This window comes from Staurois parvus, unplaced genomic scaffold, assembly GCF_062004578.1.
Source record: "Staurois parvus isolate SC_StPar_1 unplaced genomic scaffold, SC_StPar_1.0 ptg001389l, whole genome shotgun sequence".
NCBI lineage: Eukaryota > Metazoa > Chordata > Amphibia > Anura > Ranidae > Staurois > Staurois parvus.
This window is the reverse complement of record NW_028319185.1, coordinates 210001-230126: the sequence shown is the minus strand read 5'-3', so window position 1 is coordinate 230126 and position 20126 is coordinate 210001.

Genomic DNA, 20126 nt, shown 5'->3' with positions numbered 1-20126 from the left:
TAATAATCTGAACTTTCCTGTTTCTGATTTTGTGGTGGTTGGAAGTGCCCAGTATTCATTGATGATAATTCCCAACGTTCTGGAAAATCAACTTATGAACGAGCCTGAGCCTTGTCTCTTCTATGTAGAAGATTGAAGGAAAATAGTGCCATCAATGTCTTGTCGGGTAACAATTTCAGCAGGTTACAGTGGGGTTTTTTTTCTGCCTCTAGGTCACGTTGGAAAGCCAAAAAGCCTTATAATCTGAACTTTCCTGTTTCTGATTTTGTGGTGGTTGGAAGCGCCCAGTATTCATTGACAATAATTCCCAACGTTCTGAAAATCAACTTATGAACGAGCCTGAGCCTCGTCTCTTCTATGTGGAAGACGGAAGGAAAATAGTGCCATCAATGTCTTGTAGGGTAACAATTTCAGCAGGTCACGGTGCTCAGGAGATATCATACCACACCGCTGACACAGATTCTTTTCGATGGGTAGACTGACTCTGGATCCACTCAAGCCAAGTGTTTACCTTTTCCTTCGGGTAAATAACGTTATTATGTATGTTAATTAACCTTCCTTATGCATGTTCCAGTTCTTTGCTTTCAACAAGATACTAAATGCATCCATCTCGAGAGATTGCTCTTATTTGTCTTACAAGAGCTTGATGGAGCTTCTGCAATTCATCGCTTGATTTCCCAGATAAATGGATATCTATATGAGCCGGGCTATACTTAATAAGGCATTTAGGCCTCAGCTCAGAGCAGACATAGAGGATGCCGAAGAAGAAAAATACATTGACAGCTGTTTACATTTTTATTTGCACAACACCAGATTTTTTTCATTTAGTGAATTCAGTAACAGAACTCTTGGAGGACGGGGCTTTGGTGCTGCTTAGAGAAGGCACAACATTATCGGGAGGATAAATCTGAACTCCAAGGAAACAGTTAAACACAGAATAGAAATGCATATATTTGAAATGGTTTGCTTGCCAAAGGCTTGCTATTTCTGTCTGGCATGTCCTGTGATCTACACAAGCTTGCCAAACTGCTCTACAGCTCAGCCAGAATTTCTCAACCTTTTTGTTGGCATGGCACCCATTAGAAATATATAAAATCTCAAGGCATGCCAGTTTAAAATGTAAAAAAAAAATAAACTTTACTTGTCAATGGGAAATCTGAGCTTAGGTTTATTCACACAACCACCATGATCAAATGAACTTCACATCAGAGGTCCCCCATCACATCAGAAGCCCCCTTCACATCACAGTTCCACCATGACACCAGAAGTCCCACAATCATATCAGATGCCCTCCATCACATCAGTAGTCCTCTTATTACATTAAAGATCCACCATCACATTAGAAACCCACCATAACATCACAGATGTCTTCATCATATCAGGGTCCCCCATCACATCAGAAGCCCCCTACAGATCACAGTTCCACCATCACATCAGAAGTCCCACTATCACATCATGGGTCCGCCCATCACATCAGATGCCCTCCATCACATCAGTAGTCTTCTTATAACCAGGGGCGGACTGACCATTTGGAAACTCGGGCACTGCCCAATCTCCCAGGGTCAGTAGGGGGCCTCATGAGATGCCCCTGGTACCTTTTTCATAGGCTTTTTTGAGTTTGGGCAAGGACACAGGGGCCCCATGATCCCCTATTGCCTGGGGGCCCCATGAGTTGTCAGTCCATCCCTGCTTATCACATTAAAGGTCCCCCATCACAACAGAAGCCCCCTTCACATCACAGTTCCACCATGACACCAGAAGTTCCACTATTACATCATGGGTCTGCAAATCACATCAGATGCCCTCCATCACATCAGTAGTCCTCCTATCCCAGTAAAGTTCCCCCATAATATCAGAAGTCCCACAATCACATCAGATGGCCTCCACCACATCAGTAGTCTTCTTATCACATTAAAGATCCCCCATCACATCAGAATCCCACCATCACATCAGAGGTCCCCTCATCATATCAGGGTCCCCCATCACATCAGAAGCCCCCTTCACATCACAGTTCCACTATGACACCAGAAGCCCAACTATCACATCATGGATCTGCCCATCACATCAGATGCCCTCCATCACATCAGTAGTCTTCTTATCACATTAAAGGTCCCCCATAACATCAGAATCCCACCATCACATCAGAGGTCCCCCATCACATCAGAAGCCCCCTTCACATCACAGTTCTACCATGACACCAGAAGTCCCACTATCACATCATGGATCCGCCCATCACAGCAGATGCCCTCCATCACATCAGTAGTCCTTCTATCCCATTAAAGTTCCCCCAACACATCAGAAACCAACTATCACATCATAGGTCCCCCCCATCATATCAGAAGTCCCAAAATCACATCAGAGATTCCGTCATCATATCGGGGTCCCCTTCACATCAGAAGCCCCCTACACATCACAGTTCCACCATCACATCAGATGTCCAACTATCACATCATGGGTCCGCCCATCACATCAGATGCCCTCCATCACATCAGAAGCCCCCCTTCACATCACAGTTCCACCATGACACCAGAAGTCCCACAATCACATCAGAGATCCCCTCACCATATCAGGGTCCCCTTCACATCAGAAGCCCCCTACACATCACAGTTCCACCATCACATCAGAAGTCCCCCCATCACATCAGATGCCCTCCATTGCATCAGTAGTTCTCTTATCCCATTAAAGTTCACCCATCACATCAGAAACCAACTATCACATCTTAGGTCTCCCCATCATATCAGAAGTCCCACAATCACATCAGATGACCCACCCACCATAACATCATAGGTCCCCTCACCATATCAAAGTCCCCCATCACATCAGAAGCCCCGTACACATCAAAGGTCCTCCATCACATAAGAAGCCCTTCTTCACATCACAGTCCCACCATCACATCAGAAGTCCCCCCATCACATCAGATGCCCTCCATTGCATCAGTAGTCCTCTTATCACAATAAAAGTCCCCCCTCCTTCACATCAGAAGTCCCATAATCCCATCAGAAGTCCCACCATAACATCAATGGTCCTCTCATCATATCAGAGTCCCCCATCACATCAGAAGCCCCCTACACATCAGAAGTTGCCCATCACATCAGAAGCCCCCTACACATCAGAGGTTGCCCATCACATTAGAAGTCCCGCTACACATCAGAGGTCCCTAATCACATCAGAAGTCCCCCTACACATCAGAGGTCCCCAATCACATCAGAAGCCACCCTACACATCAGAGATCCCCAATCACATTGAAGGCCCTCCATCAACACAATGTACCCCCGTCACACCAGAGTTTACCTCATCACTTCAGAGGTCCCCCTGTACTCAAGCGCCCCGATCACTTCAGACTTCCCCCATCCTATCAGAGATCCCCTGTACATGAGGGCCCCGATCACTTCAGAGTGCCTCCATGGCAAAGATCCTCCATCACATCAGAGTCCCCATCACCACAACGTCCACCCTGGATCACAGAGTCCTCTCATCTATCTCTGATCCAGAGCAAACTGGACTTCATTCTCACAGCGCCCTGGTTGAGCAACACAGAGTTAAGCAATACAGCCTGGTCCAGTTCCCACCCCCAGCCTGTGACTGGAAAAGGAAGGAGCAGCAGCACACTGATGAAGTCATTCCTCTTTCCTACAGTAGGCATTGTGCAAACCAATAGAACGTGAAAATCTCAGAGCATGGAGCCTCCTCATCTACATGTCAGTGTAGCTGTGCTGAAGACGACATGGGAATCTCCAGATGGATGAACATACTTATGCTAATTCTAGATGGTTTTAAAAGATGTTTTAATGAACTTGTCACAGGATTAAATATTGGTAGGTATATATATATACAGTGGGGATCGAAAGTTTGGGCACCCCAGCTAAAAATTTGTATTAATGTGCATAAAGAAGCCAAGGAAAGATGGAAAAATCTCCAAAAGACATCAAATACCAGATTAGACATTCTTATAATATGTCAACAAAAGTTAGATTTTATTTCCATCATTTACACTTTCAAAATAACAGAAAACAAAAAAATGGCGTCTGCAAAAGTTTGGGCACCCTGCAGAATTTATAGCATGCACTGCCCCCTTTGCCAAGCTGAGACCTGCCAGTGTCATGGATTGTTCTCAATCATCGTCTGGGAAGACCAGGTGATGTCAATCTCAAAGGTTTTAAATGCCCAGACTCATCTGACCTTGCCCCAACAATCAGCACCATGGGTTCTTCTAAGCAGTTGTCTAGAAAACTGAAACTGAAAATAGTTGACGCTCACAAAGCTGGAGAAGGCTATAAGAATATAGCAAAGCGTTTTCAGATGTCAATATCCTCTGTTCGGAATGTAATTAAGAAATGGCAGTCATCAGGAACAGTGGAAGTTAAAGCAAGATCTGGAAGACCAAGAAAAATATCAGACAGAACAGCTCGCAGGATTGTGAGAAAAACAATTCAAAACCCACGTTTGACTGCACGATCCCTCCAGAAAGATCTGGCAGACACTGGAGTTGTGGTACACTATTCCACTATAAAGAGATACTTGTACATATATGGTCTTCATGGAAGAGTCATCAGAAGAAAACCTCTTCTACGTCCTCACCACAAAAATCATCGTTTGAACTTTGCAAATGAACATATAGACAAGCCTGATGCATTTTGGAAACAAGTTCTGTGGACCGATGAGGTTAAAATTGAACTTTTTGGCCGAAATGAGCAAAGGTACGTTTGGAGAAGAAGGGGCACAGAATTGAATGAAAAGAACCTCTGTCCAACTGTTAAGCATGGGGTTGGATCAATCATGCTTTGGGGTTGTGTTGCAGCCAGTGGCACAGAGAACATCTCACGAGTAGAAGGAAAAATGGATTCCATAAAATTTCAGCAAATTTTGGGTGGTAACTTGATGCCATCTGTGAAAAAGCTGAAGTTAAAGAGAGGATGGCTTCTACAAATGGATAATGATCCTAAACACACCTCGAAATCCAAGGGGGATTACATCAAGAGGCGTAAACTGAAGGTTTTGCCATGGCCTTCACAATCTCCTGACCTCAACATCATTGAAAATCTATGGACAGACCTTAAAAGAGCCGTGCGTGACAGACAGCCCAGAAATCTCAAAGAACTGGAAGACTTTTGTAAGGAAGAATGGGCAAAGATACCTCAAACAAGAACTGAAAGACTCTTGGCTGGCTACAAAAAGTGTTTACAAGCTGTGATACTTGCCAAAGGGGGCAGTACAAGATATTAACTCTGCAGGGGGCCCAAACTTTTGCAGAAGCCATTTTTTTGTTTTCTGTTATTTTGAAAGTGTAAATGATGGAAATAAAATCTAACTTTTGTTGACATATTATAAGAATGTCTAATCTGTAATTTGATGCCTTTTGGAGATTTCTCCATCTTTCCTTGGCTTCTTTATGCACATTAATACAAATTTTTAGCTGGGGTGCTTTCGATCCCCACTGTATATATATGTAAAGCATCCCAATTCAGACACCATATTACAGTGATTCTCAACCTCAGGTACCCCCAACAGGGGTACTTGAGAACTGATGTTGGGTTGAGGTTAGCCCATAAAAAAATGCATGGGTCCTGCTATACGGGAAGACAGGAAATGGCACATCCTGGGTCCAGCAGGACTGTCCCAGAATTTGAACAAAATCTCAGGATCCTGGGGGAACAGAGCTCAGTAATGGAAATGCTTGTTCCAACGCTAGCCAACAGATCTATACCAGAACTATCAGGCAGGGTGATCTCTCAGCTTAACCCTCATTGGAAAAAAAAGGTAGGGTGCAAGTCCCAGACCAGGTCATTTTCCACTGGGCACCAATGCTGAGGTGTACTTTTTACATCTACATGTGAGTGTAGCTGTGCTGAAGACTACATGGGTATGATCTCAAGATGGATGAAAATACTAATGCTAATTCTAGATGGTTTTAAAAGATGTTTTAATGAACCTGTCACAGGAAAGGAAATCCTGGAAATATGACAAGTACAACAGAGAATCGTGAGTACAACGGAGAATCGTGAGTACAACGGAGAATCATCAGTACAATGGAGAATCGTGAGTACAATGGAGAATTGTGAGTACAACGGAGAATCATCAGTACAATGGAGAATCATCAGTACAATGGAGAATCGTGAGTACAACGGAGAATCGTGAGTACAACGGAGAATCGTGAGTACAACGGAGAATCGTGAGTACAATGGAGAACCGTGAGTACAATGGAGAATCGTGAGTACAATGGAGAACCGTGAGTACAATGGAGAATCGTGAGTACAATGGAGAATCATGTGTACAACGGAGAATCGTGAGTACAATGGAGAATCGTGAGTACAACGGAGAATCATGAGTACAACGGAGAATCATGAGTACAACGGAGAATCGTGAGTACAACGGAGAATCGTGAGTACAACGGAGAATCGTGAGTACAACGGAGAATCGTGAGTACAACGGAGAATCGTGAGTACAACGGAGAATCGTGAGTACAATGGAGAACCGTGAGTACAATGGAGAATCGTGAGTACAATGGAGAATCATGTGTACAACGGAGAATCGTGAGTACAACGGAGAATCGTGAGTACAATGAAGAATCGTGAGTACAACGGAGAATCGTGAGTACAACGGAGAATCGTGAGTACAATGGAGAATCGTGAGTACAATGGAGAATCGTGAGTACAACGGAGAATCGTGAGTACAACGGAGAACCGTGAGTACAATTGAGAATCATGAGTACAACAGAGAATCGTGAGTACAATTGAGAATCGTGAGTACAACGGAGAATCATGAGTACAATTGAGAATCATGAGTACAACAGAGAATCGTGAGTACAATGGAGAATCGCGAGTACAACGGAGAATCATGAGTACAATTGAGAATCATGAGTACAACAGAGAATCGTGAGTACAATTGAGAATCGTGAGTACAACTTAGAATTGTGACTACAACTGAGAATTGTGAGTACAACGGAGAATCGTGAGTACAATGGAGAATCGTGAGTACAACGGAGAATCGTGAGTACAACGGAGAATCGTGAGTACAACGGAGAATCGTGAGTACAAAGGAGAATCCTGAGTACAACAGAGAATCATTGTGGCTTGCATGGTACTGGGTTAAGCAGTAATCACCTAAATGATTGAGGAGGTGAAGTGCATCAATGTTGCCCAGACATTGTCAAATTTAACATATTTATCTTTGTAGAGATACGCCCACTTCTCAGGATCCATAGAATGGTCAACTCTGGTAATCTAATCCTTAATTAACCAGTGATGTTTGGGTGGCATACAGCCGATCCTGTGCCGCCATCTTGGTTGAGCTGGCTGCCTCCCCTGGCCTGACCTCTGGCCTGTCCACTGGCCGCTCTGTGGACCCAGTCCTGCAGCCTTCTATCCCAGGAGGCTGCAGGACCAGGTACATGCCATTCTGGCTTAGGCTGGGATGGTGCCGGGGGCAGAAATAACTCCCAAAATATAGGGAAAAATTCCGCTTGGGAAGAAAGGGAATCTTAAAACAGAATTGACTCCTTTTTTTAGGGGGTAAGTTCTACTTAGGTGCAGGGGCGGACTGAAAACTCATGGGGCCCCTGGGCAATAGGCGATCATGGGGCCCCTGTGTCCTTGCCCAAACTCAAAAAAGCCTATGAAAAAGGTACCAGGGGCATCTCATGGGTCCCCCTACTGACCCCGGGCCCTCGGGCAGTGCCCGAGTTTCCAAATGGTCAGTCCGCCCCTGCTTAGGTGAGAACTCAAATTCTATGTAATTGTCATGTTTATTACTCCTTAAGGCTCCGTTCACACCAATGCGTTTTGCAGAAATGCACTACAGTCCATTTGACATGGTTTCCTGTGGAACACGTTCACATCTATGCTTTTTGGAAAGAGTCGGGGACCTTTGCAAAAGCAAAAAGCAGCGCACAGAGTTCAATGGAGAAGCTGCTGAAATGCATGCTAGTGCATTATTGCCTTGTTTTTGCTGCATTTCGCATTTGCATTCTGCAATAAAAAAATTCCACTTTACCAAAAAAAAAAAGAGCTGAACAAAACACGGCAAAAAGGGCGTGTAGAAAAAAGCAAAAAAAAAAAAAACTGAAAAAAGCACTGGAAAAGGCATCAAACACAAAATGCCTATGTATGAACCAAACCTCAATCAGCATCTTGCGCACTTCTAATTTCATGCTGTGATCCTGTTCCGTGTTTTGTGACTCTCTGGTATTTATACGGCATATATATATAGATGAGGCTGCGTTGGAAGACTGGAAGGGTTGTTGGTTGAATTGAATAAAATGACAGAAGAGAGTGAAGTCGGGGCACATAGCTGGTAATTAACTGGAAGTAGTCATTTCATGTGGCCCCCCGATGTTGCTGCCCTCGCCTCGCTGCAGATGTACCTTCTTCACCCCTTGTAATCCGCATGTCCATGTCTACGTGATTGTACATAATTACCTGTGCCTGGAATTACAATTCTCTGTGGAGTTACATTGTATCATTGTAGTCAGACTTTTGTACTTAAATTACACGGGAACCAATCACTAGCTCCCAGTGGCGTCCGGGGGGTTATGTGCCGCACCGGTTGACACCTACTGTGCGAGGGTGACACCGGACCCGCTCCACAAATAGGTAAGTTGTAAGAAACCCGACGATCCCCGCAGGATGGTTCAGATCTGAGGATTGAGCGTAATGGATCAGACTCCGATCCATTATTCTCCCCAATCTGCAGATCCGATCCATCCTGCGGGGATCGTCGGCTTGCAACCTATTTGGGGTGACACCGGATCCGCTCCACGAAAAGGTAAGTTGTAAAGGAAGCCGACGATCCCCGCAGGATGGATCGGAACTGCAGATTGGGGAGCATAATGGATCGGACTCCTATCCATTATACTCAATCTGCAGATCTTAACCATCCTGCAGGGATCATCGGGTTTCTTACAACTTACCTTTTCGTGGAGAGGGTCTGGTGTCACCCCGTATAGGTTGCATGCCGACGATCCCCCCCGGAATGAATCGGATCTGCGGATTGTGGAGCATAATGGATCGGAGTCTGATCCATTATGCTCAATCCGCAAATCCAATCCATCCTGCGGGGATCGTCGGGTTTCTTTACAACTTACCTTTTCGTGGAGCGGGTCCGGTGTCACCCTCGCAGGATGGATCGGATCTGCAGACTGGGGAGCATAATGGATCGGACTCCGATCCATTATGTTCAATCCGCAAATCCAATCCATCCTGTGGGGATCGTCGGCACCACAAAAAGGTAAGTTGTAAAGCAAGCCGACAATCCCCGCAGGATGGATCGGATCTGTGGATTGGGGAGCATAATGGATTGAAGTCCAATCCATTATGCTCAATCCGCAGATCCGATCTATCCTGCGGGGATCGTCGGCATGCAACCTATACGGGGTGACACCAGACCCGCTCCACAAAAAGGTAAGTTGTAAAGCAAGCCGACGATCCCCGCAGGATGGATCAGATCTGCGGATTGGGGAGCATAATGGATCGGAGTCCCATCCATTATGCTCAATTCGCAAACAATCCATCGTGCGGGGATCGTCGGCATGCAACCTATACGGGGTGACACCGGACCCGCGCCACAAAAAGGTAAGTTGTAAAGCAAGCTGACGATCCCCACAGGCTGGATCAGATCTGCGGATTGGGGAGCATAATGGATCGGAGTCCATATTGAATACGGCCAAAATTGTAGCATTTCAAATATATGGCAATATATCTGGGAAGAATATTTTTTAAATATATTTTTCTTCCATGTGGGTCTGTTCTGTATCCTGCCAAACGATTGACGGGTGCCGGTGGATATCCATTCACTGGCAGTCTGTTTGGCTTCTGCTGTGAGTGTTCCCAGCAGAAACAATCCACCGGCGGCACGCACGTGCCCTCCTATGGCATAAGTGCAAAATCACGTATATATATATATATACATGTGATTTTGCACAGGAAGGCCGCCCTGTAGCAGTAAAACTGGTTAAACTGGCGTGGCTTGAGACTTTACATACTTCCAACGGGTGCCGCTTCTTAGAAAAAAGGTTGAAAAACTCTGGCTTAGCTGTAGAGCAGTTTGGCAAGCTTGTGTAGATCACAAGACATGCCAGACAGAAATAGAAATCCTTTGGCAAGCAAACCATTTCAAATAAATGCATCTTTCTTCTGTGTAGAACTGTTTCCCTGGAGTTCAGATTTAACCTCCCGATTGTTGTGCCTTCTCTAAGCAGCACCAAAAGCCCCGTCCTGGATCTTCTAAAAATATCTAGTGGTGTGCAAACATAAATTCAAAGAGCTGTCAATGTATCTTTCTACCGCAGCATCCTCTATGTCTGGTGTGAGCAGACGCATAACCCGTATGGAAGAAAAATATATTTGAAATATAATTTAAAAATATTCTTCTCAAATATATTGCCATATATTTGAAAGACTACAATTTTGGCCATATTCAATATATTTCGAAATATATATATATATATATATATATATATATATATACACACTGCATGTTGAAATGCATTTTTATAACAAAATATATGAAAAATATTTCTAAAACTACATTTCAAATATTTTGTATGTCTTTAAAAATGCAAATCTACATTTTTGTAGTGCATTTACAAATATATGTAAAAATATATGTTAAAATGGCATTTTTATATGTTAAAAAAAAAACTGAAGAATATATTTAAAAAATATATATTTGTATATATGTAAAATTATATGTTAAAATTACTTTTTTGTATGTAAAAAAAAAATCTGAAGAATATATTTAAAATATATATATTTTTAAAAATGTATTTTTTTTTAAATATATTCATCAGATTTTTTTTTTACACATAAAAAAGTCATTTTAACATATATTTTTACATATATTTGTAAATGCACTCCAAAAATGTAGATTTGTATTTTTAAAGACATACAGTATATTTGAAATGTATTTTTAAAAATATTTTTCATATATTTTGGAATAAAAACGCATTTCAACATGCAATATATATATATATATATATATATATATATATATATATATGTATGTATGTGTGTATATATATATATATATATATATATGTATGTGTGTATATATATATATATATATATATATATATATATATATATATATATGTATGTGTGTATGTATGTGTATATATATATGTATTTTATTATTTCAAATATATGGCAATATATTTGGGAAGAATATTTATAAAATATATTTCAAATATATTTTTCTTCCATGTGGGAAATGCCTTAATAAATACAGCCCGGCTCACATAGATATCCATTTATCTGGGAAATCAAGTGATGTATTGCAGTAGCTCCATCAAGCTCCTGTAAGGCGAATAAGAGCGATGTCTGGAGATGGAGGCGTTTAGCATCTTCTTGAAAGAAATGAAAAAAAAATCTGAAGATTTATTTTTTTTAAATATATTCTTCAGATTTTTTTTTTACATATAACAAAGTCATTTTAATATATTATTATTATTATTATTATTATTATACAGTATTTATATAGCGCCAAAAGGTTTGCTCAGCTCTGTACATTTTAGTGGGGGACAGTACATGAGACAATACAGTAACAATACACTACACGAGGGGTTCGAGGGCCCTGCTCCTTGGAGCTTACAATCTAGGAGGGAGGGGATAGAGGTACAGGAGGAAGTGGCTGTGGGGGATGGAGTGGTAGGAGGAGTGGAGGAGATCAGCTGTTAGGTGAGGGTGGGGTAGGCTTCCCTGAAGAGATGGGTTTTCAGGGTGCGCCTGAAGATGAGGAGGGTAGGTGACAGTCTGAGGGATTGGGGTAGAGAGTTCCAGAGGATGGGGGAAGTCCTGGAGAAGTCCTGCAGTCGGGCGTGGGAGGAGGAGACCAAGGAGCTAGAGAGTAGGAGGTCTTGTGAGGAGCGAAGATTACAGGTAGGGTGGTATTTGGTTATCAGGTCAGTGAGGTGGTTTGGGGTGGCGTTATGAATAGCTTTGTATGTCTGTGTTAGTAGTTTGAATTTAATGCGTTGGGCAATTGGGAGCCAGTGGAGGGAATGACAGAGGGGGGTGGAGGACACTGAGTGGAGGCCAGTGGAGGGATTGGCAGAGAGGGGTGGAGCCAGTGGAGGGAATGACAGAGGGGGGTGGAGGCCAGTGGAGGGAATGACAGAGGGGGGTGGAGCCAGTGGAGGGAATGACAGAGGGGGGTGGAGCCAGTGGAGGGAATGACAGAGGGGGGAGGCAGAAGTGGAGCGGTTGGTGAGGTGGATGAGTCTGGCCGCTGAGTTCAGGATAGACTGAAGCAGGGATAGTCTGCGATGAGGTAGGCCGGTGAGGAGGGAGTTGCAGTAGTCCAGGCGTGAGATAATAAGGGAGTGTACAAGTTGTTTAGTAGTGTCTGGGGTTAGGAACAAATGTATTTTGGAGATGTTGTGGAGGTGGAGCATGCATGAGTTTGCCAACGATTGGACATGGGGTTGGAAGGACAGGTTTGAGTCCAGAATGACACCTAGCACTTTGGCTTGTGGGGCGGGATTGATGGTGGCGTTGTTGGTCGTGATGGAGAGGATGGGGGGCGCGGGCTGGGAGGAAAACTAGGAGCTTGGTTTTGGAAAGGTTCAATTTGAGGAAATAGAGCAACATCCAGTCTGATATGTCGTTCAGGAGGTGGGTGATATGGGCGGAGACTGAAGGGGTGAGGTGAGGGGTGGAGAGGTAGATTTGCGTGTCATCAGCGGAGAGGTGATAGTTGAAGCCGTGGGAGTGTATCAGTTGGCCAAGGGAGGAGTTGTAGATGGAGAAGAGAAGGGGCCCGAGGACAAAGCCTTGGGGGACCCCAACAGAGAAGGGGAGGTGGTAGCGTTATAGGCAACACTGAAGGAGCGTTGGGATAGATAGGAGGAGAGCCAGGAGAGAGTGGAGTCTCTGATGCCAAGGGAGTGTAGTTTAGTAAGGAGGAGGGGTGGTCGACTGTGTCGAAGGCCGCGGAGAGGTCAAGGAGTAGGAGCACTGAATAGTGGCCATTAGCTTTGGCGGTTAGCAGGTGATTAGTGAGTTTGAGTAGGGTGGTTTCGGTGGAGTGTAGGGGACGGCAGCCAGACTGTAGTGGATCAAGGAGGTTGTTTTCAGTAAGGTGGGAGCTTAGGCGATTATAGACTAAGCGCTCAAGTAGCTTGGATGTGAGTGGCAGCAGGGAGATGGGTCTAAGGTTGTTCAGGTCGGTGGGGTCCAGGGAGGGTTTTTTGAGTATGGGGGTGATGTGCGCATGCTTTAGGGTGGAGGGGAATGTGCCAATAGAGATGGAGAGATTGAAGATGTGGGTGAGGAAGCGTAGGATGGAGGAGGAGGGTGACCGGAGGAGTTGTGTGGGGACAGGGTCAAGGGGGCAAGTGGTGAGGCGGGCTTCTGAGAAAATCTTAGTGATCTCCTCAGTGGCAGCTGGGCTGAAGGAGCGAAGTGTTGGGGAGGATAAGGTGTGCGGGATGTTAGGTATGGTGGGGGGTAGGGCGGTTGTGAGGTCAGAGGAGGGGAGAGTTGGTGGGGTTATGGTGTTAGGGAGGCTAGGTGGGGAGGTAGGTTGAGCATTGGCGATGTCCTTACGGATTGCGTCGAACTTATTTTGGAAGTGATTGGCAATCTCGTGGGTGGTGAGTGAGGTACTGGGTGGAGGTGAGGGGGGAGAGAGTAAGGAGTTGAAAGTGGAGAAGAGCCGGCGAGGACAGGTGGAGAGGGTGTTGATGAGGGTCAGGAAGTAGTCTTGTTTGGCGGCATGGAGGGAGGAGGTGTAAGTGAGGAAGGCAGATTTGTAGAGGGAGAACGCTCGAGGGGATCAGGTTTTGCGCCATAATCGCTCCAGCAGGCGACTGCGTCATTTGAGATTTTTAGTGTGGTTGTTCTGCCAGGGTTGAAGCGGTCGAATGCTAAGTGTGGTTAGGGGGGCTAAGGAGTCGAGGGCAGCTGACAGCGAGTCGTTATACGCAGTAGTGGCCAGGTCAGGGCATGACAGCGGAAGGATACTGTCGTACAGACGGTCAGCTGCAGAATGGAGAGGGGCCGGGTTCAGGTTGCGGAGGTTACTCCTGGTGATGGCTTGACGTTTTGGGGGGGGGGGAGTTAGTGGATGTGGAGACGGAGAACGTAATGAGGTTGTGGTCAGAGAGAGGGAAAGGGGTGTTAGTGAAGTTGTGGAGGGTGCAGAGATGGGAAAAAACGAGGTCCAGGGTGTTTCCGTCGGTGTGGGTGGAGGACTGCGTGCACTGTGTGAGTGCAAAAGAAGAGGTTAAGTGGAGGAGTCGGAATGTGGCCGGGTTGTCGACATTGATGGGGATATTGAAGCCACCAAGGATGATGGTGGGTAGCTCAGAGGAGAGGAAGAAGGGTTACGGGTCCAGGAGGCCGATAGATTACTGCAATCCTCAGAGGGGTGGGAGAGAAGAGCCGGATGCAGTGGGCCTGGAAGGAGGAGAAGGATAGAGAGGGGGGGTTTGGGAGAACCTGGAAGGAGCTCAGCGATGACAGGAGCATGCCGACCCCACCACCTCTACGGCCGCTTGGTTTTTACATGCATTTGTAAATGCATTCCAAAAATGGAGATTTGTATTTTTAAAGACATACAGTATATTTAAAATGTATGTAATATTTTTCCCATATTTTGGATTAAAAACGCATTTCAGCATGCAATATATACAGTATATATACATATATATATATATATATATATATATATACATATACACGTGTGTGTGTGTGTATATATATATATATATATATATGTGTGTATATATATATATATTTATTTATTTATTTACTGATTGAAATATATTTTGAAATATATTGAATATGGCCAAAATTGTATATGTGTGTGTGTACATATATATATATTTTCTAAAAATATCTAGTGGTGTGCAAACATAAATTCAAACAGCTGTCAATGTATCTTTCTACCGCAGCATCCTCTATGTCTGGTGTGAGCAGACGCATAACCCGTATGGAAGAAAAATATATTTGAAATATATTTTAAAAACACTCTTCCCAAATATATTGACATGTACCGTATTTTTCGCTCCATAAGACGCACTTTTTTCCCCCCAAAAAAGGGGGGAAAATGTCAATGCGTCTTATGGAGCGAATATGGAGCGGCCGGTCCGGTATTTCCACTGCCGCCGTGTCAGAATACCGCTCAGCTCTGCAGTGGGACCTTATGGAGATGACTGCTGACCTTTGGGGAGGGGGGTGAGCTGTCTTCCTGGCTTCTGTAGTGTCAGCGCTCGGCATGACAGCCGGGTGCCAAGTGCGCATGCGCAAGAAGCGGTGCTTTTTGTGAATGGTAAGGCGGTACCTGGGACACATGACAGATCCCAGAAGCCGCCGGACCAATCACAAACCGCAAGTGCTTCTCGCTCATGCGCACTGGGCACCCGGCTGAGATGCCGAGCGCCATTACAGAAGCCGGGAAGACAGCGCTCCGCTGGATAGAGGAACAGGTAAGGTCAAAGAACAACTCCGCAGAAGTAAGAGCGGGTACCTGTCAAATTCAGGTACCTGCTCCCCCCCCAACCCAAAGGTCAGCAGTCATCTCCTGTACTGTCCGCAGTCTCTGGTCATCCCTCTGCTGTCTGCAGTCTCTGGTCATCTCCTGTACTATGTCTGCAGTCTCTGGTCATCTCCTGTACTATGTCCGCAGTCTCTGGTCATCTCCTGTACTGTGTCCACAGTCTCTGGTCATCTCCTGTACTGTGTCCGCAGTCTCTGGTCATCTCCTGTACTGTCTGCAGTCTCTGGTCATCTCCTGTACTGTGTCCGCAGTCTCTGGTCATCTCCTGTACCATGTCCGCAGTCTCTGGTCATCTCCTGTACCGTGTCCGCAGTCTCTGGTCATCTCCTGTACCGTGTCCGCAGTCTCTGGTCATCTCCTGTACCGTGTCCGCAGTCTCTGGTCATCTCCTGTACCGTGTCTGCAGTCTCTGGTCATCTCCTGTACTATGTCCGCAGTCTCTGGTCCTCTCCTGTACTGTGTCCGCAGTCTCTGGTCATCCCTGTACTGTCCGCAGTCTCTGGTCATCCCTGTACTGTGTCCGCAGTCTCTGGTCATCCCTGTACTATGTCCGCAGTCTCTGGTCATCTCCTGTACTGTGTCCACAGTCTCTGGTCATCCCTGTGCTGTCTGCAGTCTCTGGTCATCTCCCGTACCGTGTCCGCAGTCTCTGGTCATCCCTGTACTGTCCGCAGTCTCTGGTCATCCCTGTACTATGTCCGCAGTCTATGGTCATCTCCTGTACTGTGTCCGCAGTCTCTGGTCATCCCTGTACTGTCCGCAGTCTCTGGTCATCTCCTGTACTGTGTCTGCAGTCTCTGGTCATCTCCTGTACTGTGTCTGCAGTCTCTGGTCATCTCCTGTACTGTGTCCGCAGTCTCTGGTCATCCCTGTGCTGTCTGCAGTCTCTGGTCAACTCCCGTACCGTGTCCGCAGTCTCTGGTCATCCCTGTACTGTCCGCAGTCTCTGGTCATCCCTGTACTATGTCCGCAGTCTCTGGTCATCTCCTGTACCGTGTCCGCAGTCTCTGGTCATCTCCTGTACTGTCCGCAGTCTCTGGTCATCCCTGTACTGTCCGCAGTCTCTGGTCATCCCTGTACTGTGTCCGCAGTCTCTGGTCATCTCCTGTACTGTGTCCGCAGTCTCTGGTCATCTCCTGTACTGTGTCCGCAGTCTCTGGTCATCTCCTGTACTATGTCCGCAGTCTCTGACCATCTCCTGTACTGTGTCCGCAGTCTCTGGTCATCCCCTGTACTATGTCCGCAGTCTCTGGTCATCTCCTGTACTGTGTCCGCAGTCTCTGGTCATCTCCTGTACTGTGTCCGCAGTCTCTGGTCATCTCCTGTACTGTGTCCGCAGTCTCTGGTCATCCCTGTACTGTGTCCGCAGTCTCTGGTCATCTCCTGTACTGTGTCCGCAGTCTCTGGTCATCTCCTGTACTGTGTCCGCAGTCTCTGGTCATCCCTGTACTGTGTCCGCAGTCTCTGGTCATCTCCTGTACTGTGTCCGCAGTCTCTGGTCATCTCCTGTACTGTGTCCGCAGTCTCTGGTCATCTCCTGTACCGTGTCCGCAGTCTCTGGTCATCTCCTGTACTGTGTCTGCAGTCTCTGACCATCTCCTGTACTGTGTCTGCAGTCTCTGGTCATCTCCTGTACCGTGTCCGCAGTCTCTGGTCATCTCCTGTACTGTGTCTGCAGTCTCTGACCATCTCCTGTACTGTGTCCGCAGTCTCTGGTCATCTCCTGTACTGTGTCCGCAGTCTCTGGTCATCCCTGTGCTGTCCACAGTCTCTGGTCATCTCCTGTACTGTGTCTGCAGTCCATTAGTTCAGAATTTTTTTCCCATGTTTTCTGCCTCTAAAACCTAGGTGCGTCTTATGGAGCGAAAAATACGGTATTTGAAATACTACAATTTCGGCCATATTCAATATATTTAAAATATATTTTATATATATATATATATATATATATACATACACTGCATGTTGAAATGCGTTTTTATTATTATTATTATTATTATTATACAGTATTTATAAAGCGCCAATAGTTCGCTCAGCGCTGTACATTACAAAGGGGGACAGAACATGTGACAGAACAATACCAATACAATGCAAAACATGAGGGGATCGAGGGCCCTGCTCTTTCGAGCTTACAATCTAGGAGAAAAATTTTACAAAATATATGAAATATACTTTTAAAAATACATTTCAACATATAAAAATATACATATATATATTTATTTATTGAAATATATTTTGAAAAATATTGAATATGGCCAAAATTGTATTATTTCAAATATATTTTTCTTCCATGTGGGAAATGCCTTAATAAATACAGCCTGCCTCACATAGATATCCATTTATCTGGGAAATCAAGTGATGAATTGCAGTAGCTCCATCAAGCTCCTATAAGGCGAATAAGAGCGATGTCTGGAGATGGATATGTCTGGAGATGGATATGTCTGGAGATGGATATGTCTGGAGATGGATATGTCTGGAGATGGATATGTCTGGAGATGGATATGTCTGGAGATGGATATGTCTGGAGATGGAGGCGTTTAGCATCTCCTTGAACCGGAACATGCAGAAGGAAGGTTAATTAATAACAATAACATTATTTCCTCGAAGGAAAAGGTAAACACTTGGTTTGAGTGGATCCAGAGTCAGTCTACCCATCGGAAAGAGTCTGTGTCAGCGGTATGGTACGGCCCAAGCTGGACCATTCTACAAGAAGATACCTCCTGAGCACTGTAACCTGCTGCAATTGTCACCCTACTAGACACTGAAGGTCCTCTTTTCCTTTGTTCTTCTATGTAGAAGAGACATGGCTCAGGTTCATTCATCTCAGGTTCGTTCATCTCAGGTTTGTTCATCTCAGGATCATTCATCTCAGGTTCGTTCACCTCAGGTTCGTTCATCTTAGGTTCATTTATCTCAGGTTCATTTATCTCAGGTTCATTCATCTCAGGTTCGTTCACCTCAGGTTCGTTCACCTCAGGTTCGTTCATCTTAGGTTCATTTATCTCAGGTTCGTTCATCTCAGGTTCGTTCATCTCAGGTTCGTTCATCTCAGGTTCGTTCATCTCAGGTTCATTCATCTCAGGTTAATTTATCTCAGGTTCATTCATCTCAGGTTCGTTCATCTCAGGTTCTTTCATCTCAGGTTTTTTCATCTCAGGTTTTTTCATCTCAGGTTTGTTTATCTCAAGTTCATTCATCTCAGGTTCATTCATCTCAGGTTCGTTCATCTCAGGTTCGTTCATCTCAGGTTTGTTCATACACTGATTTTCCAGCAGGTTGGGAAGTATCATTAGGGATTAGTAGGTACTTCCAACCACCACAAAATCAGAAACTGAAAGTTCAGATTATTGCAAAAAGTCTGAAACATCGCGGTCTGTTTGCTAGCTGGCTGGGGGTAGTTAGGTGGGACTTCCTCCATGTAGCCTTACTCATTGGGTGCCAAGTGTGGGTCCTATAAGAGGCCTACCCCAGGGTCGGGTTCTTCTTGCACCATGGATGGGATCGCTTGCCTCGCACATGGGACACCTTTACTGTGTCATGCCCATCAATGCCCCGGGACAAGGTGGAGGCCGCTTTCAGGGATGACTGAACCTTAAGGCGTACCTCCAATTTAGAGATGGCCGCACACCATGTACACCGAACAATTAACTGGACTCCAGTTAACTCTCTTTCTGCTTGTGTCATTGCACACCTCCACCGTAATTTTCTGCATTTAGGAGGGACATGCTAAACCTGTGCCCGCTCCACCTGTCCAGCGTAACTCTCTTACCTCATTCCCAGTAACAGAATGGGGTCCTACTGAGCACCTACTGTGGCCCTTATATGTAGTCCATGTTAACATTTTCTGTTCTGTATGGAGGGGCTAGGCTGAGGGCCTCTGCAGTGCTGACGGACTGCTGGGGGAGAGGGTACCAACAGCAACCCCCCTCACTGCTAGAGGACACCCCGACTGTCATTGGCACCACACTTCATGACAGGCTGGTAGACTTCTGTTACGCCTAGTAACCACCTCTGTACCATGTTAGTACTTGACACCCCAATGTGCTTTTCTTGACCCAAAACTCTTGGACGGCTAAGTTTGGCGTGCCCGTTACTTCCAAACACCCCTTTGATTAACTCTAGACTAGGCAGAATAACATTTCAAAGCTTTACTGCAAAATTTTTTTAGAACAAACAAACTGCACAAAGTCTCTAGACCTAACTACGGCTTTGGCTGCCCCAGCATACCTGGTGTAGTCCATTCTTGCCATAGTCCATCATGGCAATGCTCCAGAGGTTAGTGTCTTCAGGGCAGACTGCAGGTCCCAGAAGTCCCCCTACCTGGTGAAGGCTAGGCAAGGCTCTGCTTAATGGCCCCGTAGATCTGGACCCCTGTCCCGGTTATAATCATACAGAACTGGTGTTGGACCCAAGAAGCCTGGAAATTCAGAAAGGGAATGGCAGCATAAAATATTATCTCCTTCCCTCCCAGCTGGGGCAGCACTCACTATCAGTAGGTAACCTGCCTACATATTCAGGCTTTTTGGCTTCCCAATGTGACCTAGAGGCAGCAAAACAAAGAAAAAAAAACAGATTCAAAGTGTCAAAATGTTAAACAGGAAATGTGTATTATACACTTTCTTCTCAGTGTCCAA